This window comes from Somniosus microcephalus, chromosome 3 (assembly GCF_052327205.1).
Source record: "Somniosus microcephalus isolate GS21.2 chromosome 3, FLI_Smic_1.0, whole genome shotgun sequence".
NCBI classification, from domain to species: domain Eukaryota; kingdom Metazoa; phylum Chordata; class Chondrichthyes; order Squaliformes; family Somniosidae; genus Somniosus; species Somniosus microcephalus.
Genome location: NC_140989.1, coordinates 146,168,546 through 146,194,303, shown reverse-complemented (window position 1 = coordinate 146,194,303; position 25,758 = coordinate 146,168,546).

The window sequence follows — 25,758 nt, the reverse complement described above, 5'->3', positions numbered from 1 at the left end:
ATAAGATCATGGCTGAACTTTTACATCAACTCCACTTTCCCGCCCGATCCCCATAACCCATTGATTCTCTTAGTGCCTAAAAATCTATTGATCTCAGCCTTGAATATACTCAACGATTGAGCATCCACAGCCCTCTGGGGTAGAGAATTCCAAAGATTCATAATCCTCTGAGTGAAGAAATTTCTTCTCATCTCAGTCTTAAATGGCCGACCCCTTATTCTGAGACTATGACCCCCTAGTTCTAGACTCTCCAGCCAGGGGAAACAGCCTCTCAGCATCTACCCTGCCAAGCCCTCTAACAATTTAACACGTTTCAATGAGATCACCTCTCATTCTTCTAAACTCCAGAGAATATAGGCCCATTCTACTTAATCTCTCCTCATTGGACAGAATCAGTCTGGTCAACCTTCATTGCACCCCCTCTAAGGCAAAGATATCCTTCCTTAGGTGCCGAGACCAAAACTCTACACAGTACTCCAGGTGTGGTCTCACCAAAGCCCTATATAATTACAGGAAGGCTTCCTTACTCTTATACTCTAATCCCCTTGCGATAAAGGCAAACATACCATTTACCTTCCTAATTGCTTGCTGTACCTGAATGTTAATTTTGATTCGTGTACAAGGATACCCAGATCCCTCTGAATCTGAACATTTACTAGTCTCTCACCTTTTAAAAAATATTCTGCTTTTCCATTCTTCCTACCAAAGTAGGTAATTTCACACTTCCCCACATTATACTCCATCTGCCACTTTCTTGCCCAATCACTTAACAGATCTATTATCACTTTGCAGCTTTCTGCCCCAAGCCCAGAGGTACTGAGGCCAACTGTAGAAACCCCACTGTCTCCGAGCTAAGATCAGAAAAGACCAATAGATTGAATTGCCAACCTTCTTTGCCCATATAGCTCAAGAGCACGCCAATATTTACAGAAAGTCATTGAGGGAACCACTCAAATCAATTACTCTTAATAATTCAGTCCAAGATTATAAAGTCCTGCTATGGATATTGAAGTACATTTGTCATATTCTATAATAATTCTGCACAACGGGTGAATAGTCTAATACTTCCACATCCTGGAGGTGATAGTTTGTGCTTTAGGGAACATGTTGTGCTTTTGTCTTCGAAAGCTATATTACTGGAGGACTCACAAAAAATGAAGATGCAATCCCAATCCTGCGGGCCAGTGAGCATTCCTCTCTGGATCAACAAGAGTCTCCCTAGCACCCCCTGGTGGAAACCGGGCCGGGGGCGGGGGAGGTAAAATGAGGCCAGTCACTTATCCCCTCTGATCCCATAGCCTTCCTGCTGTATTCCTATATTAAACTGCTCTTTTGAGCAGGCAAGCAAGTCACCCGCAGGAAGGAAGCGGAGTCCTACTTTAAATATGCAGATCGGGTCCGATGATGCAATCGGGGCCGATCTGCAATTATAGTTGGAGGCCTGAGTGGCGGAAGAAATGGCGGCTTCCCCGTCAGGCCAGATCGTGGGCTATTAGAGGCCCAGACAGGTAAGGTGCAAATTTAATTTTAAGGTTCCTTATAGGCCAGTAGGAGCAACAGACCCCCGGGCTTCCCCCCAACCCTCCCCGCCAACCCAGATCACGGCCAGAGACCCCCCCACCAATTACCTCCAGAGACCCCCCACTCCCCTCAACTGACTGCCGAAGACCGTTCCCATGTGTCCATGGCTGCAGCCTCCTGCCTCTGAATTCGCACTCCAGCCCACTGGCCAGGCAATGGATCTGACCAGGTTTGGGCGAGAGTCTGGGAGAACTCATGCTAACGTCCCCGGACTTCCTGTGTGCCCCGCCTGCTTTTGGGCTCACGCACATAGTACCCGCTCCCCCGTTAAAATCGGGGCTACTGTTTAACATTGGGGAGTATGAATGGGTGTTGATCACCTCTGCATGAGCAGGAAACAGATGTCCCAACCAATACATAGTCAGGTCATCAGGCGTTGACACTCCTTGATCACTAAGTGTGCCAAAACTATTTACAAAAATTATGGCTGCCAGCTTGCTATTAGATGGCCGAGGAAATGGAATATGCAACCTGTTCCTTCATGGCCAGAGTAAAAGGATGTGCCCTCCATCATAAGACTATCTGGGAAAGGGATGTGTATCCATCACTAGACTATCTGGGAAAAGGGAAGTGCACCGCATCATCATAGAACATATATATAAGAACAATAAGAAATAGGAGCAGGAATAGGCCATTTGGCCCCTTGAGCCTGCTCCACCATTCAATAAGATCATGGATGATCTAGGGCTCAAAGCCACTTCCCAGCCTGCTCCCGATAACCCTTCACTCCCTTATCTTGCAAAAATTTGTCTATCTCCACCTTAAATCATTAGACGCTAGGAAAATAGCACGTCCACTCCATCACTAGACTCAGGAAAAAGGAATTTACATCCCATCATTAGACGCTTGGAAAAAGGGACCTGTACCCCAATATTAGGAGAAAAGATCAGGTACCCCATCACTAGGAAATAATGTCATGTATCCCATCACTAGACTCTTAGGATAAAGGGTTCTGTATCTTAATCAGCAGAAAAAAGGATTGTGCACTCCACTATTAAACTTGTAGAAAAAAGAGATGTAAAGCTCATCACTAGATTGTCATGAAAACGGATGTGTATAACATCACTTAGGCTCTTCGGGAAAAAATGACGTGCACCTCATCATTAGACTTTTAGGAAAAAGGGATTGTGTAACCTGTTATTAGATTGCCAGCAGGAAGGGTTGGTGCCCTTTCAATTTTCTTTGTTCTTAGTGAAGACTCTCTACTTTAATGTGAAACCATAGACACTTCTCTAAGAACTTGCAGAGAAGCTGAAGAAACTGACAAGGCTTTGCATAGTTGGCGACAAGGTTTGGCTCATGTGAACGAGAGAAACAAATGGATCATGGTGAAGTGTGGAATGTCTCAACGATTACATCAACATCTTGCAATGACTTGCTCAAGTGTTGCTAAATGTGTTTGATTCGAGAGTAGATCATTACGTGTTGCTAAGTGAATAATGTCATAACTTGTCTTCCCATTTAGCTAGACTGCTGCTATTGTCACAGCTCCTACTCAAACCATTTTCATTCCTGTGGTAATCACCATGAATTTAGGTAACAAAAACAATGCAAGTCTGTACCACCATTTCAGAAGCTTTATTTTAACTGTTATTAAGATTAGAATTGCCTATAATTTGAGCTAGAATTTTTATACATATTCATCTAGCAATTTGTGGTATTTCTTTTATGTATGTGAGTAATTACCCATGATTTTCTGATTTGTAATGCCCAATCCTTGAGCACAAAATGGTTACTACTGACTGGAAATGGAGCAGAGATCCATCATGACAGATCTCTACCTGTTTTCCACATTATGTACATTTCCAGTGGAGAGGGGGTGGGGGGGATTAATGGCCATAGGAAGCACTCCCTGAAATAGAGAGGAACTTATTGAAATATTTTATGAAATCCTGATGATGTGATTTAGACACGTGCCTATCAATGAGTCATCCAGCTGCCCATAAAAAGTGGATGCCCAGGGTTGTGAAGGGCCTGAGCTGGATACAGAAATTCAAGGTTCGCTGTTGGGTGCTGTCTGCTGCACAACTTTGCCCTGCAAAGAAGCATCATCATGGAGGAGGAAGGCTCTCGGGTGCATCAAGGCGATCATGAAGAGGAACAGGGTGAGGCTGAAGAACAGAACCCACTATCAGCTGCGCAGAGCAATTCTCATACAGGGTGGATTTAAGAAGACCATTAAGAGAAGCAGGAGGAGGCTGAAGAGATTGTAGAGTAGAACCCAATTATCAGCTGCCAGAGCAATTCTTTGCTTAGCTTGCAAATATGGCCACTGCATTAAACAGTGCAGTCTACATCCTCTCATGCCAACCACAATACGCCTTCCCCTACAATGTTTTAAATCTCCCAGGAAAATCACACATTTCACATAGGAACATAGGAATGGATAGACAAAAATGACCATGGTTCATCTCATTCACCTTCTACCACCCTGGTAGTCGGATGATACAACGATTGTTGACTAATCATGGCAATCAACCTCTATCCATTAGTCTACAACTGACCCAGACATGAAGTGTGGAAAACCCCAGTGGTGGAGAGCTTTGGGAACCCGTTGTAGGTCGTACAACTCCTACTCATAGGTATCCTGACCTTACATGCTTTATATCACATGTACAGGCATTGGAAAGCACTGTCTCGAGCTTCTAGATGTGTCACAGTCCACAGAGACAATGCCATCATCTGTGACCATTTCAGCCATGCTATTGTTGTTGGGTCCTTTCTCACCATCTCCATTGATCGGACAGGAGTCCAAATGGCACCAACAAAATCAGTAAAGTTGTGCCTCGCAGCTCTCTCTAACTGATCCTCAAACCTGCCCACTCTTGAACCCCAGGATGCTATGAGAGTGCTATGAGCAACTGTAGGATAACGACTGGTTGTCCTTGGGTCTTCTGGCATGGGAGGTCCCACTGTAGCTATTCCACATGCTCCACAATGGAATGCTGTATTGCAAAATTATCATGCAAGTCCACGTGCATGCAGCCAGTACAATCCTCTAACTGAGGGGCCATCTGCAGTACAATCCTTAACACAGGGTATGGTAGCATAGTGGTTATGTTACTGAACTAATAATCTGGAGACATGAGCTCAACTCCCACCACAGCAACTGGGGAATTTAAATTCAGTTAATGAAATAAAAATGCTAGTATTAGTTGCATGAAACTGTTGTACAAAACCCATTTGGTTGACTAAGGAAATCTTGCCATCCTTACCTGGTTTGGCCTATATGTGATTCCAAACTCACAGCAATATGGTTGGGGGAAAAATTTGGCTGGTTAATAGGGTGCTATGAAGTAGCGTCAGGGTGTGGTGAATCCAGCACCACATGCCAATTCCAGTTGCCCCTTAGTGCTGCCGCTAACAATTAGCGCCAGGCAGATTGTGACGTCAGTCTGCAAATTCATTATCGCCCCCTGCCTTAGTGCCTTGCCCCTGACAACGACAGGAAGAGGAGGCATGAAGCAGGCGGATGGTGGCTCCAGGGGCGATATTTAAAGGGATCAGTCGCAGCTGTCAGGTTACTGCTGTTTCACTGCTTCCTTGTCAATTTGCGATTGTGCAAGAGTTTAATTCAGTCATTTAAAGGTTCTTTGGTATCAGGAGTGTTGTGGCTACTAAAAATTTGTTATATTTATTCTGACAAAATTTCAAAGTGCTACGCATCATTACATTAATGGGGGCTGCACTGACTGGACCTCGCCCCCCAGGATCTACGGCAGAGGGAGCGCGAGCAGCGAGAATGATTGCAAGATGCGGCCATCAGGGCTCTCAACAGGAGGCCTTACCCTCTGAGGGTAATCTGAGAGCACTTCTCCTACTTCCAGTTAAGTGAGGAGCAGGGTATTAGAAGGCTCCGATTCATCAAGGATGTAGTCACTGAACTCTGTCACCTCCTGCAACCAGACCTCCAGCCTCAGATCAGGGTGACCACAGCTCTCTCAGTGGCAGTCAAGGTCACCGGCGCCCTCAATTTCTTCGCTAGCGGTTCCTTCCAGTCTACAACAGGAGATATAACGAACATCTCACAGTTCGCCATCCATCGCTGCATCCGGGAGGTCACAGTGGCTCTCTACAGTAGGAGAAGGGAGTACATTTCCTTCCCCATCACCAGAGAGAAGCAGGACGAACATGCATGTGATTCTGTCAGGATAGCGGGCTTCCCCATGGTGCAGGGTGCCATTGACTGCACCCACGTGGCTTTGCGGACACAGCAAAACAATCCTGAGGTCTTCTGTAACCGCAAAGGCTACCACTCACTTAATGTGCAGTTGGTGTGCGACCACAGACAGCAAATCCTGAATGTGAATGCCCGCTATCCTGTCAGCAGCCACGATGCCTTCATCCTGCACCAGACTGGTGTGCCAGCATTCTTTCAGCTGTGGCTGGCTGGTCGCAACCCGAACTCACCTGCGCAGCCCTCATATAATGAGAGCCATGCTGCCACCAGGAACATCACTGAGCAGACCATCGGGATGCTCAAGCAATGGTTTCGCTGCCTTGATTGCTCAGGAGAAGCTCTCCAGTACTCGCCAGAGCGGGTGTCCCATTTCATCATGGTGTGCTGCATGCTCCACAATCTGGCCATCATCAGATCCCACTACAATACTAGCCTCTAAAGAACGTGTAGTGCCAGTATTTGAGCTGGTGCCTGCAGGTGAGGCATGCAGTGAAGTGCTGTCTTCTTCCTCCTCGCTCTCTATGGTACCCTCAGGGACAGGCTGCTCAGCTGCTTGCTCATTATCTGAAAGCATAAAGGCAGGAAGTCGGGTTAAGGTGAGGGGAGGGGGGCAGGAAGGGTGAAAGGCATGCATACAGCATGATTAGCTGGAAAGTGGGAAAGGCTTGTGGGGTGAGGGGGAAGTAGGATGTGAGAAGAAGGAGTAGGGATGAACATACCATTGTTGTCCTCAAGGGGGTCAACATCGCCGGTGGCCACGGCACCCACCACCTGGCGCCCAATGATTTGCAGCACTCTTTCCTCCAGCTCAGACAGTGGTTGGGTGTCAGGTTGTCCCCCGCCTGTGCGCCCCTGCTCCCGCCTGTTGTGAGTGACCTTGGCCAGCAAGAGAGAGGGAAGTGTGTAAGTGAGTGTGGAGCAATGTGTTTGGGAGATGTACCTGCCATAGTTGAATAGCTGTCATTGTGTGCAAGGTGTGAGATGTGGGTGTGAGTGTTGGTAGGTGGAGATTGTTGATGGGTGAGTACTGGGTGTGTGGTGCTTTGGGCAGTGTGCAGATTGTGGTTCAGATGGTGGTATGTAGCATTTGTTGAAGCATTGACTCACCCTGACCACCCGAGTGTGGTTGTTAAATTTCTTCCTGCACTGTGTGTAGGTCCTGGGGACCACAGTGCTGCCCGAGACCTGCTGGGCTACCTCGCTCCACATGGCGCGGAAGACTTGTGGCAAGGGCCTCCTGCCACTTGCCGGGTACAGCACCACCCTCCATCTCTCCACAGCGAAGACAATGCCTCCAATGTCTGGTCGAAGAATCTGCGCGCTCTCTCCCTGGGCCATTGATCCTTTGGTGGTCTGGTTTCTTCTCCTTGGCCTTCTGCTGCTTGCTGAGACAGCTGCAGAACCAGCAATGCTGAGAATGAGGTTCTGCAGCATGATTGAACCGTCCCTTTAAGAACTGGAAAGAGCCTGTGGCAATGATGACGAGCGATTAGACTGCACCTGAAATTGTTTAGCGCTTTAAGTCTAACGCCACTGAGCTAGGCTGTTATAGCTTGATTTAGCGCTCCCATCCTTTCTTTGAGCGATGACACTGAATTTTGCGTGCAGCAAGATTCATTGGCGCCTGGCGCTAAATCTCAAACTTCTCAGAAGTCAGCGCCCATTCCTGGACTATAATGAATTTAACATAGAAACATAGAAGATAGGAGCAGGAGTAGGCCATTCGGCCCCTCGAGCCTGCTCCGCCATTCAATGCGATCATGGCTGATCATCCAAATTCAGTACCCGGTCCCTGCTTTCTCCCCATACCCCTTGATCCCTTTAGCCTTGAGAAATATATCCAAATCCTTCTTGAATATATTTAATGAATTGGCCTCTACTGCCTTCTGTGGTAGAGAATTCCACAGGTTCACCACTCTCTAGCTGAAGAAATTCCTCCTCATTTCTGTCCTAAATGGCCTACCCCTTATCCTTAGACTGTGACCCCTGGTTCTGGACTCCCCTACCATCGGGAACCTTCTCCCTGCATCTAGTCTGTCCAGTCCTGTCAGAATTTTATAAGTTTCAATGAGACTCCCTCTCATTCTTCTAAACTCCAGCGAGTACAAGCCCAATCGACCCAATCTCTCCTCATACGTCATTCCTGCCATCCCAGGTATCAGCCTGGTGAATCTTCGCTGAACTCCTTCCATGGCAAGAACATCCTTCCTCAGATAAGGCGACCAAAACTGCACACAACACTCAAGATGTGGTCTCACCAAGGCCCTGTAGAACTGCAGCAAGACATCCTTGTTCCTGTACTCAAACCCTCTTGCTACGAAGGCCAACATACCATTTGCCTTCTTAACCGCCTGCTGCACCTGCATGCTTACCTTCAGTGACTGGTGCACAAGGACACCCAGGTCTCGTTGTACCTCCCCTTCTCCCAATCTATTGCCATTCAGATAATAATCTGTCTTACTGTTTTTGCTACCAAAGTGGATAACCTCACATTTATCCACGTTATATTGCATCTGCCATGCTTCTGCCCAATCACCCAACCTGTCCAAATCATCCTGGAGATTCTCGGCATCCTCCTCACAGCACACACGCCCACCCAGTTTTGTGTCGTCTGCAAATTTGGAGATATTACATCTAGTTCCCTTGTCTAGATCATTAATATATATTGTGAATAGCTGGGGTCCAAGGACCGATCCTTGCGGTACCCCACTAGTCACTGCCTGCCACTCGGACCCGTTTATTCCAACTCTTTGCTTTCTGTCTGCTAACCAGTTCTCTATCCAAGTCAATACCTTGCCCCCAATCCCATGTGCCTTAACTTTACACGCTAATCTCTTATGCGGGACCTTATCGAAAGCCTTCTGAAAGTCCAAATACACCACATCCACTGGTTCTCCCATATCTATTTTACCAGTTACATCATCAAAAAATTCCAAAAAGTTTCGCCCCCATTGACTCTTAACTGCCATCTGAAATGGCCTAGCAAGCCACTCAGTTGTACCAAACCTATATGAAAAAGAAAAATAAGAATAAAACCAGACAGGCCACCCGGCATCGACCTCGGCACTGGCTTCGGTCACAACGAAGGCACACTCATCCCAGTTGATCCTGCAAAGTCCTCCTCACCAACATCTGGGGACTTGTGCCAAAGTTGGGAGAGCTGTCCCACAGACTACTCAAGCAACAGCCTGACACAGTCATACTCACAGAATCATACCTTTCAGCCAATGTCCCAGATTCCTCCATTACCATCCCTGGGTATGTCCTGTTCCACCGGCAGGACAGACCCACCAGGGGTGGTGGCTCAGTGGTATACAGTTGTGAGGGAGTGGCTTTGGGAGTCTTCAACATTGACTCCAGACCCCATGAGGTCTCATGGCTTCAAGCAAAGCATGGGCAAGGAAACCTCCTGCTGATTACCACCTACCGCCTCCCTGAGCTGATGAATCAGTACTCCTCCATGTTGAACACCACTTGGAAGAAGCACTGAGAGTAGCAAGGGCACAGAATGTACTCTGGGTGGGGGACTTCAATGTCCATCACCAAGAGTGGCTCGGTAGCACCACTACTGACCGAGCTGGCCGAGTCCTGAAGGACATAACTGACAGTCTGGGCCTGCAACAGGTGGTGAGAGAACCAACATGATGGAAAAATCTACTTGACCTCGTCCTCACCAATCTACCTGTCACAGATGCATCTGTCCATGACAGCATTGGTAGCAGTGACCACCACACAGTTGGTGTGGAGACGAAGTCCTGTCTTCACACTGAGGACACCCTCCATCGTGTCGTGTGGCACTACCACTGTGCTAAATGGGATAGATTCAGAACAGATCTAGCAGCTCAAAACTGAGCATCCATGAGGTGCTGTGGGCCATCAGCAGCAGCAGAATTATATTCCACCACAATCTGTAACCTCATGGCCTGGCATATCCCTCACTCCACCATTACCATTAAGCCAAGGGATCAACTCTGGTTCAACAAGGAGTGTAGAAGAGCATGCAGAAGCAGGACCAGGCGTACCTGAAAATGAGGTGCCAACCTGGTGAAGCTGTAACACAGGGCTGCATGCATGCTAAACAGTGGAAGCAGCATGTTATAGACAGGGCTAAGTAATCCCACAACCAATGGATCAGTTCAAAGCTCTGCAGTCCTGCCACATCCAGTCATGAATGGTGGTGGACCATTAACAACTAACGGGAGGAGGAGGTTCCATGAACATCCCCATCCTCAATGATGGCGGAGCCCAGCACGTGAGTTGATTGCAACCACCTTCAGCCAGAAGTGCTGAGTGGATGATCCATCTTGGCTTCCTCCTGAGGTCCCCACCTTCACAGAAGCCAGTCTTCAGCCAATTCGATTCACTCCACATGATATCAAGAAACGGTTGAGCGCACTGGATACAGCAAAGGCTATGGGCCCCGAAAACATCCTGGCTATTGTGCTGAAGCCTTTTGCTCCAGAACTAGCCATGCCTTTAGCCAAGCTGTTCCTGTACAGCTACAACACTGGCATCTACCCGACAATGTGGAAAACTGCCCAGCTATGTCCTGTCCACAAAAAGCAGTGTCCTAGGCCCATCTATCTTCAGCTGCTTCATCAATGACTTTCCCTCTAAGATAAGGTCAGAAGTGGGGATATTTGTTGATGATCGCACAGTGTTCAGTTCCATTTGCAACTCCTCAGATAATGAAACAGTCCATGCCCTCATGCAGCAAGACCTGGACAACATTCAGACTTGGGCTGATAAGTGGCAAGTAACATTCGCGCCACAGAAGTGCCATTGAATGACTATCTCCAACAGGAGAGAGTCTAACCACTGCCATTTGACATTCAATGGCATTACCATCACCAAATCCCCCACCATCAATATGCTGGTGGTCACCATTGACCAGAAACTTAACTGGACCAGCCACATAAATACTGTGGCTACTAGAGCAGGTCAGAGGCTGGGTATTCTGTGGCGAGTGTCTCACCTCCTGACTCCCCAAAGCCTTTCCACCATCTACAAGGCACAAGTCAGGAGTGTGATGGAATACTCTTCACTTGGCTGGATGAGTGCAGCTCCAACAACACTCAAGAAGTTCAACACCATCCAGGACAAAGCAGCCCACTAGATTGGTATCCCATCCACCACCTTAAACATTCACTCCCTCCACCACCGGCTTACCGTGGCTGCAGTGTGTACCATCTACAAGAAGCACTGCAGCAACTCGCCAAAAATTCTTCATCAGCACTTCCAAAACCTGCGGCCTCTACCACCTAGAAGGACAAGGGCAGCGGGGCCCTTCTCCTCTGATACCACCACCTGCTCCTACTAACATGTGCTGTGATTTGCACCCAGTACGCTCCCCTCTGGCGTACTCTCTCAAATCTCTCAGGGAAAATATAGCTGAGCTAGTCCCTGTGAGTGATAGAGTCATGGTGGTGCATGCTGTTAAGTATCTGGATACTTAAGTCTGGTTCTGCATCTGGTTGCACACCTAGAAAAAGAGAAGAGTAAGATAGGTTACAATGGTATTTTTCTGAGCAGCCTTCAAACATAGCTTTCAGTAGAAAGAGTGATAAAATGCTTCAGTACATGCTTTGTTGCCAATGAGGGAACAGGGTGAAAATTTCCTCCAACTGAATACCAGGAAGACAGAAACCATAATTTTCCACTCTCACTGTAAAATCTCCTCCCTTGCCACTGGCTCAATTCCCCTCCCTGCCCACTCAAACCTTACAAAACCTCGGTGGCCTGTTTGACCCTGAGCTGAGTTTCAAACTCCACATTCTAACCATTGCCAAGACGACCACCTCTGCAACATTGTCTGCCTGTGTCCCGACTTCACCTCCACTGCCATGGAAACCCTTACCCATGCTTGAGTCACATAGAATCATTGAAATTTACAGCACAGAAGGAGATCATTCGACCCATCTTGTCCGTGCTGGCCGACAAAGAGCTATCCACCCTAATTCCACTTTCCAGCGCTTGGTCCGTAGCCTTGTAGGTTATGGCACTTCAAGTGCATATCCAAGTACTTTTTAAATGTGATGAGGCCTCTGCCACCCTTTCAGGCAGTGAGTTCCAGACCCCCTCCCCACCCCCCACCCTCTGGGTGAAAATATTTCTCCTCAACTCCCCTCTAAACCTCCGACCAATTACTTCACATCTATGCCCCCTGGTTATTGACCCTTCTGCTAAGGGAAATAGGTCCTTCCTATCCACTCTATCTAGGCCCCTCTTAACTTTGTACACCTCAATCAAATCTCCCCTCAGCTTCCTCTGTTCCAAAGAAAACAACCCCAGCCTATCCAATCTTTCCTCATAGCTAAAATTCCCCAGTCCTGGCAATATTCTCATAAATCCTCTCTAGTGCAATCACATCCTTCCTGTAATGTGGTGACCATAACTGCATGCAGTATTCTAGCTGTGGCCTAACTAGTGTTTTATACAGTTCAATCATAACCTCCCTGCTCTTATATTCTATGCCTTGGCAAATAAAGGCAAGTATCCCGTATGCCTTCTTAACCACCTTATCTACCTGTCTGCTACCTCCAGGGAACTGTGGACATGCATTCCAAGGTCCCTCTGATCCTCTGCTCTTCCTAGTGTCCTACAATTTATTGGGCCAGAAATTGCTGAACGGGGCTTGCAGCCCCGTTTTTCCACTTACCCCGCGCTCCTGCCGATCAGCTCCAGGGCCGCCTGCACTTGCTGAAACAGAAAGAAGAATCCCGGGCAGCGTATGACGTCACGCCACCCAGGAGTGCAGCCAGCGCGAAGCCAGGAGCGTGCAGTGCAAGTGAGACACGCCCCTTGAGGTCTCAGTTTCACTGGACACGCCCCCAATGTTTCTGTCAAGCTGCTAAGCATTTTTACATGCAAAGCAGCAGTTTAAATAGGTTTTTGGAAGTTTTTTGAAGATTTTGGTAACTTTTATAAACTTTTTTAAATGTTTACATTATTTTGAGTAATCTGAAGTAGTTTTAAAGAGAATTAAAGCAATTTAAAGACTTTTAAAAGCCCTAAAAGAATTTTTTAAATTCCATTTATTTATTTAGCAATGTCGTCGTCATACGTGTCTTCACACTGTTCCCTTTGGGGAACTGTGTGAAGTGGTGGAAGGATTTATGGCCATGATTAACGCTCATTCCGTGACCGTAACCATCTTTGAACCAGCCATTAGGGCGGTTAGTCCTATGGCGGGAGGGTTTTACGGGCTCCCACAAGCTATACAAGGAGGGGGGGCCACCCACACCCACGGACGCAAATATCCCACTGGATGTCAACCCAGAATTTAGAGCCGGAGCTCCGACTCCACTTGCCGGGACTGTCTGGAGCGGGGTTCGAAACCCTACCCTGATCTGGCCCAGCGGCGGGGATCCTACCACTATGACAAAGGCCCAATCCGATTAGCAACGTGAAATGGCAGCATAGGGCTCCAGTCACGGGGAGGGAAAAGGCGCAGGAAACGTATGGGTGTCACCTTTTGTGCGGAGTGGGCCTTTTGCGTAGCAGTAAGCATCCCCGCCGCTGGGCCAGAAGGAGTAGGGTTTTGAACCCCACTCCAGACAGTCCCGGCAAGTGGAGTCGGAGCTCCAACTTTAAATTCTGGGTGGACATCCAGCGGGATACTTGCGTCCGTGGGTGTTGGTGGCCCCCCCCCACTCAGATGGGTTGTGGGAGCCCGTAAAACCCTCCCGCCATAGGACTAACCACCCTAATGGCTGGTTCAAAGATGGTTACGGTCACGGAATGAGCGTTAATCACGGCCATAAATCCTTCCACCACTTCATACAGTTCCCCAAAGGGAACAGTGTGAGGATACGTACGATGATGACCTCTTGCGCAATGCACCTCCTTGGACCCTCAGTCGCAGATGCGAGGGGGCAAGTCGTGCAATTGTTAAATTTTTCATTTTATTGACATGTAAAATGTTGGCCCAGTAATTCCCTTCCAAATGCGCGAGTACGGTCGGGGTACTTACGCATCTGGCTGGATGAAATGCCGGTTTTCAGCATGCACAGTGCATGTGGGAAAAACCGGCATTTCCTGTCCTCTGAACGAAGGGGTTCAGAGGCAGAACGCGTGCGACTGCACAGGCAGCGCGTGCGCAGTATAATTCGCCGCTTTCATTAATGCTTTCAGTGAGGTCAAGTCATTACAACTTACACATGAAAAAAGCATGGGTACAGTTGCTCCAGAGGCTGCGGAGGAAGATATTTATTATCGTGGAGCTTCTGAAAGTATGTATGTCTGTATATATTTCTTTGCGTGTTATGTATATATTCCTTTACTTATGTGTATGAATGTATTATTTAATTATGACTGTATTGGAAAATCATAATTCAAAACATACATTCATACACATTAGTAAAGGAATATAAAACATACATACATATACGTAAAGGAATATATGTGGACATACATACATAACTCATTCTCACATTCCATTCACACAGCCACAATTGCTCCTTCTACCTACCGTTCTGAAAACCCTTAAAAAAAAAAAAAATTTTAACTTTAAAACTTACTTAAAATTTCTTAAAATAACTTCCCTCCCTTTCCCAAACAAAAATATTGCATTTCAGAAGCTCCACGATAAAATATATCTTCCTCCGCAGCCAATGAACAACTTTACACTTGCTTTTTTCAAGTGTAACTTCTAAGGACTTACCCTCACTGAATCCATCATTGGAATCCACAAAGTTCACTGCGCAAGCGCTGCCTGTGCAGTCGCACGCGCTGTGAATAGACCTCGGGTCTGGAAATGCCGGCGTTCCCCACATGCGCTGTTCCTGTTGAACGCCGGCATTTTCAACGGCCAGGTGCGTGAGTACCCCGACCGTACTCACGCTTCTGGCCGCGAATTTCTGGCCCATTGTGTATTCCCTTGCCTTGTTAGCTCTCCCCCAATGCATTACCTCACACTTCTCCGGACTGAATTCCATTTGTGACTGATCTGCCCACCAGACCAGTCCATTAATGTCTTCCTGCAGTCTACAGCTTTCTTCTTCATTATCAACCACACGGCCAGTTTTTGTATCATCTGCAAACTTCTTAATCATACTTCCTACATTCAAGTCCAAATCATTGATATATACCACAAAAAGCAAAGGACCCAGTACTGAGCCCTGCGGAACCCCACTGGAAACAGCCTTCCAGTCACAAAAACACCCATCGACCATTACCCTCTGTTTCCTGTGTCTGAGCCAATTTTGGATCCAACTTGCCACTTTGCCTTGGATCCCATGGGTTTTTACTTTCGTGACCAGTCTGCCATGCGGGACATTATCAAAAACCTTGCTAAAATCAATATAGATTACATCAAACGCACTACCCTCATTGATCCTCCTTGTTACCTCCTCATAAAATTGAGGGTTGCTGACGTGCATCTTCAGCAGCCTGTCCCAGCATAATCACAGAAACCCCACAGTGCAGATTGAGGCCATTTCGGCCCATCGAGCCTGCACCGACACATATCCCACCCGATCCCCGTAACCCCACGTATTTAATCCCCCTAACACTAAGGGTCAATTTATCATAGCCAATCAACCTAACCCGCACATCTTTGGACTGTGGGAGGAAACCCACGCAAACACGGGGAGAATGTGCAAACTCCACACAGACAGTCACCCGAGGCCGGATTCGAACCCGGGTCCCTGGCGCTGTGAGGCAACAGTGCTAACCACTATGCCACAGTGCTGCAGTGAATCAGAGCCAGAAATTCTTCAGGAGGCTGTCGGTCAGCTCCCCACTCTTCCCCACCTCTTTGAGGATTTTCTGCTGGATGTGATGTCGGGAGGGTCAACATCTTGCAATGGCATATAGTCGAGGGGAATCTGTCATCTAACATATTTATTGTTATTTGAGCCCTAGCAACATGAGGGACCAGGAACATCGTGGCAGGGGCAGTTCAGCCATTTTAGCGTGTCCAATTGATTTGCAAGGGAGACCTGCATTTTTGCCTTGAGTACAAAAGTGTTGGGAAAAAGCTCAACTCATAACTTTTTTGCTTACCTATGTTGTTAAATTGATTTTACACCATATGCTTTTAAATGAAATGACCTGTTAATGCAAAATATATTAAATTGGTAGGAATTAAATATCGTTCAGCTCACCCTTGCTTCCTTCATATCCCATCTGTGCATTGGCGATGAATACAATATTACTTATGAATTAGCAGGAATGGCTGTCAGCTAGACAAATCTTTGTATGTATAGCCAGATGCAGATACCAATAGGTAGATTTACTCTTTGCTGTTAACTTTTCCCATTCCCTCTTTTTTAGCTCTCTATGCACACTCCCCTCCTTGGTGCTGAGGGTGAGATAGATCAATTTATGGAAATCTCCACAGATGTCATCACTCACACTGCTTGATCTACTTACTTACCAGTTGTACTTGGGTAGTACTTAAGGGGACAACCCCGTCCCAGACAGTTTGGCCTGCTTTTTACCCTCGGGACACTGAGGGTAAAATACAAGTGAAAACTGGGATTCAGACTCAAGTCACTTGGTCAGGTGCCCAGCACTCTTAACACTTTTACTGTATTGCCTTCCCTAAAGTATAACTTTGCCATGACATTTAGTTTTGTGTTTGATTTGGAGGAAGGAACACAGTTGTTTGAAAATACTGTACTCTAATCTTTAAATGAAGGAGTCAAGCTGCCTTTTAACTTTTCCAACCGTTTGGAAACGTTAGGAAAATATCTGTTGTTGCACTTTCATAGTACAGAACATATGAAAGTCTACTGTCTGGCCAAAAGTATTCACTGAACAGCAATTTACAGCTCAACAGGAATTTACAGCTACAAGTATTCAAAATTAATCTCGTGGGTGAAGATGGAAAATTGCTTGTGGCTTTTTTTTGTTTTAGTTTGTCGTTACTTGACTGTCATGATATTAAATTAGCAGGAATTCATATATGTCTGTTTTTTTTTATTGTAAAACTTTCTGATTCATGGGAAATACCCTAGTGGTAGACAGTACTCCAGGGGAAGGAGGATGCTGGAGGTACAGAATGTTCCAGGCAGGGTTAATAATGGTTTCTTCCCAGATATCTTTGAGACTTCCCAGGTCATGCCTGGATTAGACTCAGTCATTGGGAAAGTGCAATCTTTTGAACGTTTTGTGGGTTTGATCTGCCCCTTTGAGACTGAACTGTATAAGGATCCAGATCCCTGCAGGGTGTTCTGCAATCATGTACCTTTCTGGGTGTTGTCAGATGCTTTTGCATCCCACTGGAGGTAAAATCAGATGTCTAATTGTATTAACTCTGTGTAATACAATCTGATGCTCAAACCAGGGTTGGAAATGATTGATAGATAGATAGACGGGCGGACGGACGAGCGGGCAGACGGACGGACAGATGGGCGGACGACAGGCAGGCAGACAGATGGACAACAGGCAGGCAGATAGACAGGCAGTCAGACACACAGATAGATAGATAGATAGATGATAGAAGATAGATAGATAGAAGATAGATAGATAGATAGATAGATAGATAGATAGATAGATAGATAGATAGGTAGATAGGTAGATAGAGAGATGATAGACAGGCGGATGGATGACAGACAGACAGGCAGACAGACGGATGACAGACTGGCAGACAGACAGATGGCTGACAGACAGGCAGACAGACAGCTGGATGACAGACAGACAGACAGATAGACAGGCAGACAGACAGATAGACAGGCAGACAGATAGACAGACAGTTACAGACAGATAGACAGACAGACAGATAGACAGGCAGACAGACAGACAGACAGACAGACAGATAGATAGATAGATAGATAGATAGATAGATAGATAGCTAGATAGATAGAGAGGCAGACAGACAGATAGATAGCTAGATAGACAGACAGAGATAAACAAATGTGGGACAATAATTTTATATATTGTTGCAACCTAGCAAAATGTGTGAGAGTTTCATTTTAACATAATAATGGATGTTAATATTCCCTAGTGCAATTTCCTGTCCTTTTAGGATGGGATCACACTGTGCATTCTGCTCACTCATCTGCAGTGGGTTAAAAAAGTAGACCACAGGGTCGGTTTTCTTGTGCGGTGTAAGTCGGGGGTAGGGTGACAAGGAAGACTGCCCGGTGTCAGTAGCGAGAGGCACGAATCATTTTGATGGCCAGGCCTCATTTAAATCTCACTGGCAAACTGCCCACACATTGATAGCATTGGTGTGGAGATGCCGGAGTTGGACTGGGGTGGACAAATGTAAGAAGTCACACAACACCAGGTTATAGTCCAACAGCTTTATTTGAAGTCACAAGCTTTCGGAGCGCTGCTCCTTCTTCAGGTGAAGTGGAGAAATGCATAAAGACACAGCTTATATAGTCAGAGAATCATGTCAGATGTTTACAGGTAACCTTTCCAACTGCCATTTATCACACCTCGGCCGAGGTGTGATAAATGGCAGTTGGAAAGGTTACCTGTAAACATCTGACATGATTCTCTGACTATATAAGCTGTGTCTTTATGCATTTCTCCACTTCACCTGAAGAAGGAGCAGCGCTCCGAAAGCTTGTGATTTCAAATAAAGCTGTTGGACTATAACCTGGTGTTGTTTGACTTCTTACATTGATAGCATTGATTGGCAGCTCGCCACTTAGAAGGGCGGGATTTCCGGTGGGCCCAATGCCGACTTATAGCGAGCTTGCAGCTCTTAAAGTGAGTTGTGCATTACATTTTTGGTAAGATTTTTTGAACTTTCTGTGGTCGCTGTCTCCTGCAAGGGCTCCCCGGTTCAGTGATGCACCAGTGGAGGCCCTGGTGGAGCAAGTGAAGGTTTGCAGACGGATCTTCTTTTCCCACAGCTGTCAGGAGGGTGCCCACACAGGCGCTGTTGCCAGACTGGATGTAAGTGGCTGAGAATGCTAACGCCAGGAGAATGAATCCCAGGATATGGGTGCAGAGCGAGAAGAAGTTGAATGGCCTGACCTGAACTGCAAATATAAGATTAATGTCTTGCTATCTCTTGTTCTCAGGATAAGACCTTGCCACAGAACTTCCCCACCCAAACTTCAAACACCTCCCTTCCCCGCTTCACATGTTTCTCTTCAAGTCACAATGGGACATAGAGTCATAGGGCAGGATTTTCATTCAGGAGTCGGGCTGGAGGCAGGACTACAACTTTCGGGGTTCGGGATGCGGCCAATCCACGCGATTTTAACTTGATTGACCTTGTTGAGCCCGCTGGGCGGGCTCAGCAGGCCAATTAAGGGCCACCCGGCAACAGGTGACGTCACAGACTGAAATTTCATCTGTCAAGAGGTTTTGACAGATGAATATCAATGTTTGAAAGCTCTTTGAAGCTGTCAAACACTGACAGTCCTCCTTCTAACCTGAGTCCTTCTGCACAGACTCAGTTAGAAATCTCTCCTGCACAGAAAGCTGAAGGCTGTCACTTTTGACAGTTCACAGCCATTCTGCTTTCTGTGTCGGTGAGATGAGGGACTCCCGGGATCTAAAGGAAGGAAGGCTGAAAAGGTAAGAAAAGATCATTTAAACTTCTTTAATCACTTTAGACACACCAAACACACTTACCTTTGCACTCATGCACACATCACTCACCTGAACACCGACATCTCGACCCCTCCAAGTCCTTCAACCCGACGGTCCGCCTCCTCTAACTTGGCGTGGTTTGGAGCCGTCGGGAATCCCACACTTCAACCTTAAAAATAGGGGTTAGGCTAAAAACTGTCTGTTAACTACCTGTTAACAGGCAGTTAATTGGCACTAATCCCCTTCCCACCTCGGGTAGGTGGGTCCCAGTGTGGGGCAGGTACCCACCTCCTTTGAAACTGGCATGGAGGCGGGTTTGGGTGCGGGGTGGGGTCGGGACACCTGATTTCGGGATTTTAACCCCCCACACGCCTCCAATCCCAACTCCACGGCCCAATGAAAATCCTGCCCATAAAGTTATAGAGATAGAAAGAGGCCCTTCAGCCCATCGTGTCCATGCTGACCATCAAGCCCTGTCTATTCTAATCCCATTTTCCAGCACTTGGTCCGTAGCCTTGTATGCTATGGCGTTTCAAGTGCTCATCTAAATGCTTCTTGAATGTTGTGAGGGTTCCTGCCTCTACCACCCTTTCAGGCAGTGAGTTCCAGATTCCAACCACCCTCTGGGTGAAAACGTTTTCCCTCAAATCCCCTCTAAACCTCCTGCCCCTTACCTTGAAACTATGTCCCCTGGTTATTGACCCCTCTACTAAGGGGAAAAGTTCCTTTCCATCTACCCTATCTATGCCCCTCATAATTTTATACACCTCAATTAGGTCCCCCCTCAGCATTCTCTGCTCGAAAGAAAACAACCCCAGCCTGTCCAGTCTCTCTTCATAGCTGAAACGCTCCAGCCCAGGTAACATCCTGGTGAATCTCCTCTGCACCCTCTCCAATGCAATCGCATCCTTCCTATAGTGTGGCGACCAGAACCGTACAGTATTCCAGCTGTGGCCTAACTAGCGTTATGTACAGCTCCATCATAACCTCCCTGCTCTTATACTCTATGCCTCGGCTAATGAAGGCAAGTATCCCATATGCCTTCTTAACCACCTTATCTACCTGTCCAGCTGCCTTCAGGGATCTATGTACATGCACACCAAGGTCCCTCTGACCCTCTGTCCTTCCTAGGGTCCTACCATTCATTGTGTATTCCCTTGCATTGTTAGTCCTCCCAAAATGCATCACCTCACACTTTTCAGGGTTAAATTCCATTTGCCACTGTTCTGCCCATCTGACCAACTCGTCTATATCGTCTTGTAGCCTGATGCTTCCCTCCTCACTATTTACCACTCCACTAATTTTCGTGTCATCTGCGAACCTACTGATCACACCTCCTACATTCATATCTAAATCATTAATGTACACTACAAACAGCAAGTGACCCAGCTTCGATCCCTGCGGTACATCACTGGACACAGGCTTCCAGTCACAAAAACAACCTTCGACCATCACCCTCTGCCTCCTGCCACTGAGCCAATTTTGGATCCAATGTGCCAAATTGCCCTGGATCCCACGGGCTCTTACCTTCTTGACCAGTCTCCCATGTGGGACTTTGTCAAAAGCTTTATTGAAGTCCATGTAGACTACATCAACTGCACTACCCTCATCCACACACCTCGTCACCCCCTCGACAAAGCCATGCTGACTATCCTTGATTAATCCTTGCCTCTCCAAGTGGAAACTAATTCTGTCCCTCAAAATTGTTTCCAATAATTTCCCTACCACTGATGTTAGGCTCACTGGCCTATAATTCCCTGGTTTATCCCTACTACCCTTCTGGAATACTACATTAGCTGTCCTCAAGTCCTCTGGCACCTCCCCTGTGGCCAGAGAGGTTCTGAAAATATATGTCAGAGCCCCTGCAATCTCCTCCCTTGCCTCACACAGCAGCCTGGGATACATCTCGTCTGGGCCTGGGGATTTATCCACTTTTAAGCCTGCTAAAACCGCTAGTACCTCCTCCCTCTCAGTGCTAATTTGTTCAAGTATATCACAATCCCCCTGCCTGATTTCTATGCCTACATCGTCCTTCTCCATAGTGAACACAGATGCAAAATATTAATTTAAAACTTCACCTACATCTTCCGGCTCTACACACAAATTGACATTTTGGTCCTTAATGGGCCGTACTGTTTCCCTGGTTATTCTCTTGCTCTTAATATACTTACAAAACACCTTGGGATTTTCCTTTATTTTGCCTGCCAGTATTTCTTCATGCCCCCTCTTCGCTCTCCTAATTTAATTTTTAATTGCTCCCCTGCACTTTCTATACTCCTCTAGGACTTCCACTGTTTTTAGTCCTTTGTATCTGCCAAAAGCCTCCCTTTTTTTCCTAATCCATTCTTGTATATCCCTTGACATCCAGGATTCCCTGGACTTGTTGGTCCCACCCTTGACCTTTACGGTAACATGTTGGCGCTGTACTCTATTTCCTTTCTGAATAACTCCCACTGCTCTGATGTGGATTTTCTACAAGTAGCTGATCCCAGTCCACTTTGGCCAGATCCTGCCTTATCATATTAAAATCGGCCGTGCTAAATTTAGAACCTTTATTTCCGGTCCATCTTTGTCCTTTTCCATGACTACCTTAAATCTCACCGAATTATGGTCACTATCACCAAAATGCTCTCCTACTGACACTTCTACCACTTGCCCGGCTACATTCCCTAGAATTAGATCCAGTACCGCCCCCTCTCTTGTAGGACTTTCTACATGCTGGCTCAAAAAGCTCTCCTGGATGCACTTTAAGAATTCCACACCCTCTAAGCTTTTCACACTGTAGGGGGTGGTGTACGCCCAGTCAGCTTCACCTCTGACTGTCTTTGAGCGGTTCGAATCGCTCCCACACCCCTGGGTTCTAGACACCGGACTTAGGTACAGTCGGCGATACAGAAAATCGAGTAGACAAGTGGTTTGGTGCAAGAAAACCAAAACTTTATTATAAGCAGAATAAAACACAATCTTATGAGAATTACTGACATGAATAAAGGCATAAACAATTACACTTATATGGGAATGGGGAACACAGGGCACATCGAGGGAAACAACCACACTAAAAATCCCCTTATCCTTATCCCACCCCCTATACCTAAGTAGATTAAGCTATGAGGGGCCAGGAATTCATGCTCACCAATCCAAAACCTGTTGCTTCAACTGGTGGAGTTTTGAGGTCCGCTCTTTCTGTCCTTTGGGGTATCTCATCACCACGTGGTCACAGGGTGCGGCGCTGAAGTTGTTTGTGCGAAGCACCCTCCTTTCCCTCAGCTAACCTGGTCGTCGAGTCGCAGTGGGTCTTCTTCTTCTTCCTCGGGCGGTTGTCGACGGTATTGCTGCGGTTGGGGGTTGGTTGGCGGTCTTTACCGTCTAATGATTTTGCTACCCAAGCTTCGAACACCAGTTTATTCTTAAACTGGGCTCTTACTCTGGGGTTTTACTGTCCATGCATGAAATGCCAACTTATTCTTCAAACGCCAGCTTATAACTAGGCGTTTGTCCCCCAATGCCCCTTTCCGCTGCCCTTCTCTGCTCTTATTGGTTTACCGTATTCTTCGTCTCGTCTCATCTCATCTGCCCGTTTGTGGCCTGTGTGTCCTGTGTGCTTTCGAATCAGGTTCCGTTCTCCTCCCGCGTTTGGCCCTGGTGTAATGGGCATCCTTGGTGTTGAGCAGCGCGGGGAGCGAGAAGAGGGCCCACCACGAGGCCAGGGCACGAGAACGAGAAGCAGGAGGCCAAGACCAAAAGATGGGGGCAGGAGCAAGAGAGCGATCACCACTGACGGGCCTACAATTATACCGGTTCTTCATTCCTTATCTGTGTGCTAAATCAGGTCAGTCCTTTGTCTAACTTTTGGCGGGCTTGTTTAAAATGATTACAGCCATTTACTTTAACGACTTCTGGAGTGGTTGTTTCCGTGCTAAATGGCCTCGATGTCCTGGTTGTTTGTCATTTATAAAACTTAATTGTCCCCATCCTGACTTGATGGCTACTGTGAGCTGTTACCGATTAAATATGCAGAAACCTAATGGCCTCGATTTAGGCCCATTCTAACTTGATCTGTTTCAAGGCGAATGAATGCATATTCTGTGTTTGCTTTAGCTGTCTGGCTCCACAAAGTCTCTTCACAGATTCATGCATTTTAAGTTTCTTTTCAGGTTTGAAAAAGTGCCTGCCTTTTTCCCTGCAGGGCCTTGCTTTTAAAATCCTGTACTTTTGGTCACGAGGTTGCAGAAGCCATTTTGGGTACTCTGTTTTTAATAACTTGTCCATACAGGGTCCCTTTATCCATAACTTTCGGGGAATGTGGGAATTTTGAGAGCCCTACAACACTTTGACTATCCCAGTTAATATTGGGGAAGTTGAAATCCCTTACTATTATTACCTTATTATTTCTACACTTCTCTGAGATTTGCCTACATATCTGTTCCACTATCTCCCCCTGACTATTTGGGGGCCTATAGTACACTCCCAGCAAAGTGCTTGCCCCCTTTTTGTTTTTAAGTTCTACCCATATGGCCTCATTAGAGGGACCTGCTAAGATATCATCCCTCCTTACTGCAGTAATTGACTCCTTGATTAATATTGCGACACCCCCTCCTCTTTTACACCCCCCTCTGTCTCGCCTGAAGATTCTATACCCTGGAATATTGAGCTGCCAGTCCTGCCCCTCCCTCAACCATGTCTCTGTGATAGCAACAATATCATACTCCCATGTGTTCATCAACACCTTCAATTCATCTGCCTTACTCGTAAGACTCCTTGCATTAAAATAAATGCCACCCAGCCTTGCCACACTCCCTTGTGCTGTTACATATTTGCACTGCCTTCCAGACTGACTTGTTTTTTTCTCTATATTTGGCTGTGCATCACCCCCTACTATAGCTCCACTCCATATCCCATCCCCCTGCCACGTTAGTTTAAACCTCCCCCAACATCACCAGCAAATCTCCCCGCAAGGATGTTGGTCCTGTTCCGGTTCAGGGGCAATCCGTCCGACTTGTACAGGTCCCACCTTCCCCAGACACAGACCCAATGATCCAGGAAACTAAAGCCCTCCCTCCTGCACCAACTCTTTAGCCACGCATTCATCTACTCTATCCTCCTATTCCTATACTCACTAGCACGTGGCACCGGGAGTAATCCAGAGATTACAATCTTTGAGGTCCTGCTTTTTAATCTGCTACCGAGCTCCCTAAATTCTTGTTGCAGGATCTCATCCCTCTTTCTACCTATGTCGTTGGTACCAATGTGAACCACGACCTTTGACTGTTCGCCCACCCCCTTCAGAATGCCCTGCATCCGTTCAGTGGCACCAGGGAGGCAACATACCATCCTGGAGTCACGTCTGCGGCCACAGAAATGCCTGTCTGCACCCCTCACTATTGAGTCTCTTACCACTATTGCCCTTCCACTCTTACTCCTCCCCTCTTGTGCAGCTGAGCCACTCACAGTGCCGTGAACTTGGCTGTGGCTGCACTCCCCAGAGGAACCGTCACTTTCACCATTTTCCAACAGAAAAACGGTTGTTGAGTGAGATGCACTCTGGGGCTTTCCTGACTACCTGCCTGCCCCCCTTCTTCTGACTGGTGGTCACCCATTCCCTCTCTGACTGCTCTTTCTTAAGCTGCGGGGTGACCACCTCTGAAAACCTGCTATCCACATAACTCTCAGCCTCGCGGCTACACCGCAGTGCCTCCAGCTGACGCTCGAGCTCCGAAAACCGGATCTCAAGTTGGCCAAACCGTTGGCACTTACTGCACATGTGGTCATCCTGACTGCAAGAAGCATCTTGGAATTCCCACATGCTGCAGGCCGTGCAACGCACGGGTCTGAGGTCCCCCTGCCATATTTTTAATTAAAAAACTCTTACCTCAAATTTAAACTCTCGGATTCTCGCTCTCCCGAACTACCTTGACTATGAACTACCTTAAAAGAAATAAACTTAAAATTGAAGAAAAAAAAGCACTCACCCACTACTCACCAATCAGCTTCTTCCCCAGTGCCGGCGTCCCTTTCTGTACTGTGATGTCACTCTCGAATTCTGCCGCCGCTCCCGCTGCTCGACTGGACCTCTGAATAGACACTGCACCAACACCCCGTCTCATTTTAATCTCACATTCATCTGCCGCAGAACAGGTACAAACAGCATTTTACTTTTACTTGGTAACATCTGAAAAGCATTTCACTCTTTTGGTAAGCGCTTTCACTTTCACATTGAAGCCACTTTCCTGCACTTTACCACCTCCCCATCCTGCTCACAACTAGCTGCTTCTCCCTCTCAGCTGGCACACTCTGTGAAGCTGCTGCATCCATTTGCACAACCCTTACACAAGAACCACACACCAACTCACACACATTCTTCCGGCGGGACAAGCTGGCTCAAGACTAGAGGAGGGCCAACTTCCATTCAAACCCTCACTCAGATGGAAGAGGAAGCTTAGGAGATCACTGGGGCAGGCAGCAGGAGAAGCAGTGGGGATGCCAAGGCTGTAGGCCAC